Raw genomic sequence first — 5638 nt, forward strand, 5'->3', positions numbered from 1 at the left:
CCTTGTTAGAGTTAATTGAAGGCGTTTCACTGCTTGGAAGTGCAGCAGAACGACTTCAAGGAATCCTAACAAGTCCAATTGCCTTGCTTCAAAGTCTTTGGTTATCAATTCTGAAATTTCTTAGCTTAAGTTTTATCATCTTTATGATATAATAAGTCTAGGACCTTTTTCATCTTTCTACACAGGCAGATCAAACATTTCTGTCGTGGCACATCTCTACACAGATTCCCAGGTGAGACATAAGGGGGGCGCCATCTGCTGAAGGTTGATCACCTAGAGAAGAGGTCGGAAAACAGTGCCTGAGGCCTGAGGTAAGTGCACATACTCAACTCCCAGTCTTACAGCCAGATGGCGCTCCATTTATATGAAAGCAAAACACTGTTGAAGTTGGGACAGATGTCGTAGCTAAGACTTGAAGTTGGGTGGTGATACAATCCTTTGAGAGAGCCACATTTTTGCATTGTGGTGCAGAATTGCTCCTTTGCAAGGACAGTATTTTGCTCAGGGAAACTATGATTCAGTGGTAGAAAAAAACAAGTCTTCTTCTGCATAACAATGGTAACTGAGTCAATGTTATATTGATAATACTGTGTTATAAACCTCCTATCATTACCCAGAAGACTCTGTGTGTTTTTCTGTTTAGGAATGTTGAGAAGCTCATTAAAGGTCATTAAAATTTACAAACCTGCAAGGAGGACCAGGGACCACAATCTCAATATCATGTAAAGGTCAATAGCAACAAAGGAATTAAAACCAGCACTGAATAACTAGGAAGTTATGCCTTTGTGTAGTGTGTGTGTGGGTGTGCGTGTGTGTAGTCTTAGGAGAAAAAAGAAAAGTGGAGAGTCAGTGGGAGAGAAAGAGAGAGAGGAGAACAGGTATAAATGAAAGTAGAGGAGGTGAACCATCGAGAAACACATCCTACATGGTTCAGGAGACTAATTATACAAGAAGGCCATGCTAAGTCGACCACTTCAGAGAGTCTGCAGGCTACACAGGGACCAAGCGACATGGATACCCCATTCAGAGGAGGGAAACAGCTTCTCATGCATGCTTTATTACCCCAAAGACCAACGTCTGTGGCAGATAAGTCACCTACTCCTTCTAGCCTTGCTCCTCTGCGGACACAGATCCTGTAATGATACATTTCACTTCTGGCTATTTCCAGTTTGATGGGTAGAAATGTAAAAACAAAAAAAAGTAAAAAGTGTGCAATATGGGACATCATCTCTGACCCCCATCAAAGAGTTCTCTCTTCACATCGTGTGGTAAGGCGACACGGTGCCAACCCCTCATTTTCCTGCAGTCCATCTCTAATGGGATTTGGGTTTTATATTAAGTCCACCTTCCCCTCCCACCCTCCCCTTGTCCTGACATCGCGCTGTGAGTGATTTGAATTTAAAAAGTGGCTAAATCCACAGAGCAGACTTCAAATAGGATTGTGCGAGGCTTTCGCTGTTAAACAGGGCCTTCCAGGTAAGCCTGTCCTGTAAAACGACAGAAAAGGTGAGGGGTGCGGTTATGTAGGGCACCACTTACACACAAGAGAAGGCTCCCTCACTTCTTCTTGTAGAGCTCACTAAGGTTTCTGTCACAGGCATATTGTTGGCCAGCCAAATATCACTGGGGGGTTGTAGGTGTGCAAGAACAGTCAACATGCACCATAACGAAGGGAGATGAGATTCTGTTTGCTAAATTATTCAAGGTTTGGTGTAGAATAACATCAGTTACATGAAGCATAAGCGCCTTTAGCTTTAAGCTCCATCATATGAAGTTCCAGCTGTAAGATATCATGGCATGTCCCGGGGTTAAAGATATTCTACAGATAGAAGTAGAACATTAATCTTTCAAATGATTTTATATGTAACAAGAGTCTACAGTAACACAGGGGCTCTGTGAGGCTGCATCCAGCAACAAGAGCAGCAGAAACTGACCAGTGTCGATACTTCTAGCGATCTGAAGTGAACAGCACCTACACATTTTGTGTCCACCTGTGACTGCACCCATAAAGTGCATGCCAAACGTGGTAAAACTGGAGAAGAGAGATGGGACAGTTTTGTTTGATGTATTTATTGTTATGAAAGTATATATTCTAATTGTTCTGTGTACATGTTATATATATCTTCTCCACTAGCATGAAAAATAGCTAGCTACACTGAGCTACATTCATAAATATTTTATTGTTTGTAGTGTTGGATGTGTTGGATCATAACACCAATTTAAATTTGTAGAAATTAAGTCATAATCATAAAAAAAACACCCCTGAGAAAGTGTTTAGGGTTCAGTTCAGTGTACAAAATAACAACATAAACAAATTAACAACTGTTATGTCATTTCATTTCATGGTCCGAAAACAGTGGATTCATCCAATGGGCACCATGGATACATCTGCCAAATGACATGGCAGTTTATCCATTAGTTGTCAAGGTGCTTTACTAACAAACAAAGTCATTAAAGTCAGTTTGCGTCATACTCTGGGGACCACATTTGTAAAACATGTCATTTATTCAGTAATGTTTAATATATTGAAGTCAGGACCAACAAACCATTCCGCAACCCCAACCCCCCAATTTCTCTTTTATTATGTATCAAAATCAATAGAAACAACTTAAACTGTTACTAAGTCACTCTGTTCTTTTTTTTTTTTTTAAGATTAATGTAACCTTCAGCTCTGATCAAGATAAAATGTCTGTCTCTAATTTACTGGCATGCATCTGTCACTGTGTGGTCTTTGTCACACATTCAATCTTAATCTGGCTGACATGTTCTGTGTCATTGCTAATTACAGAAGTAATACATTGGTCCATTAGTAACTGCCTCGACAGCACAACTCATTTCTACCATAACTAGCTGGGACGTTTGCAGTGGTCTATTAGCGTGCACAAAGCCATATTGTCCACACATAAGGAAGATTTTTTGTCTCTCTGGAGTCCTCATACTCATGAAGCCTTGAGTCTCATATTAGGTCACTTGAAGGGGCAGATAGGTGAGGATGTCTGTGTGAGGATGAACCCTGCACCAGGAGGAGATGCTGAAGATGCTGTTTGTCAGCAAAATGCTACCAACGATGTTGACTGAGGAAGTGCAGTGCTCGAGGGACATTGTGAGCCTTTATTATAGTATTTAGTTAAGAGGAAGGAGACCCAGCAATCACTCTGGTAGCAGCAAGAGATAAAGAGTCAATGATGATGTTGTTTGGCTGGGAACACCAGCATGTTGGTCTAGAATGAGGTGGGGTTCCTTCACCCATGCAGATAAATTAGAGACAATATGAAATCCATGGCAAAACTACCAGATAAGACAAAGGGTGGACCACATATTACACAGTCAGCCTTGGAGCTACATGTATAACACAAAGTCCACAACAAAACCTCCGGTTTACATTGTTTACTGAAATCCCTCCAAATCTTGTCAGATGGTCTGTACTGTACAAACATTTTGTGTGATCATCAGGTAAATCAGCATCCAGGAAAAATATTGTTTTCTTACTTATGCTCTGTTGACACCAGTTGATTTTATCTGTTTTAAGAAGAATTATTTTGAATTATAACTCTTTGCAACTTGCACAAAGACCTGTATGTTTACTTAGCCTACCAAAATACATACTGTGTTTACGCTAGCAAGTGTTAATGACTGTATTATAACTTGCAGCCTCTTCATCTACAAGAGCAGGAGCTTGTTTTGTCACTTTAAGCTCATAACTGACACAAAGCAGCTTGACGAACTAAACACTAATTAAAACAATTCTCACAAGTGTCTAGCAGACGTTCAGAGCTGGCTCATTCATATGAGTAGTCAACAGGTGACTGAACAACCAAAAAAAAATTTCTTAAAGTTCTGTAAGCTCCGTCCATCTCTCTATATAAATGTAGATGGCAGTAAGGTGTCTCAGGCCCTTTCCATTTCATGCTCTCTACTGTAGAGAGGTGAAAGGTAATGAAGGTTCATATTAGGGACTCTTTCACAAAGTGCTTCAAATCACATATAAGAATAACAGAACAATGTGAGGGATATACATAGAGTGCTTTGGTAGATTGAATTGGAGGTGAGAAGAATGGACACAAGAGACTCAAAGTGGGCTTCACTCTGAAGAGCTCCATAAGTAAAGTGTAGATGTGTATTTTAAACTCTACTGCAGCCAGTAGAGAAAGGGTGACAGTTGAGAATTGTCCTTTTTTGTGCTTTGTCCTTGTTGTAAGACTGGCAGCAGCATTCCGTACCATCTGCAGAAGGACAGGTCCTTGGCTGAAGCAAGACTATATAATAAGTTATTTATATCATGAGGTCAAGTTGTGAGGTTTTCAGCGTTTAAAAAACATATACATCTGATCCTTACAATATTTCAAGTTAAAACGATTGTAGTGTGAAGAGAGAAATCCAGGGAATGAGTCAAAAGTGACACCTGAATACTCAAAGTTGTGCTTTGCATCACAAAATGTCACAATCTCATAATACCTGAGGGAATCAAACAAGCAAAAATAATGTATGATCAAAAAGTCTGAAGTACTTTTGATGGTTCTTTATTCAGTAAGCTAAGATTTGAGCACAAGAGTGCTTTCTTGAGTTTATTCATATATCTCATTACCTGTGTATCCAAGATAAAACTAAAAAAAAAACAACAAAATTACCTAGCCCCAGTTTTTAGTCTAAAACTCAAAAATATAATCAGCGTACTGCAGACTGAGGGGGATTTACTGACAACTTTAAAAGAGTGGCACAGGTATTAGAAGAACTGAGAGCAAACACGAGGACATAAAAATATCACTGACATCAAATTTAGCACAAAACACTATAGCAGTCAGCAGATATAAACAGAAACTCAAAAATACAGCATCTCCTGAAGAAGGTATTCATCTTTTAAAGGTGAGGCTCATTTTCATTGCATTGGGCTTTTTCAAAAGGCTTTAGGCTAACTCACTTTTATTGTTAGTGGTAAGACAAAAGGTTGGAATATTAAAGAAAAAAAACACTCCCAGCCAAACAGGGCCCTAAACATCCAAAGGCTCAGATGTTGTGATTTTATGTTCTTTGTCTCTATTTTGTCCCCTTATTTAAAATCACAGGAGTTCATTCAGTGCAATGTAGGTAAATCAGAGGACATTCAAATCATCTCCCTTCAGTCAAATTTGTTTTTGATGCATGGTAAGTGGTGCACTGAGGAGAACTCAAAGTAGATATTCATGAAGGATGGCGGCTGTGGTCCACTTAAACCAGAAGTGTCTAAATGTTCCTTTCAGTGTTGAGGAATAAAAATTGTACTACAAACTACAGTGAAGATTACATACTCGTCTTGCAGGCATCAGGCTTGAGGCTCCATCCTGTGATGAAGTGCTGGAATGTCCAACAGTGTGTCAGTGAGAAGAGACCTTTTATGTACATTTTACTTCATCGTCTTAGCATGTCTTAGACCTCCCAGCAAATGAATTATATTCAATTGATTTGTGACACTTGTGTGACGCCAAGTCGTGTATCTCATACAACACAAAGCCAAGTTTTATAAAGCAATGTAAAAATATTGTGAAAAAAAATAAAAAGCTTTAACTATAAATGCACACTACGCTCATATGATTAATTTGTGTCTACAGCTTAACATTTTGGCAAATATATATATCTACTTAAATAACACAACACATGTAGT

The sequence above is a fragment of the Parambassis ranga genome, chromosome 3, assembly GCF_900634625.1.
Source record: "Parambassis ranga chromosome 3, fParRan2.1, whole genome shotgun sequence".
In the NCBI taxonomy this organism is placed as follows: Eukaryota; Metazoa; Chordata; class Actinopteri; family Ambassidae; genus Parambassis; species Parambassis ranga.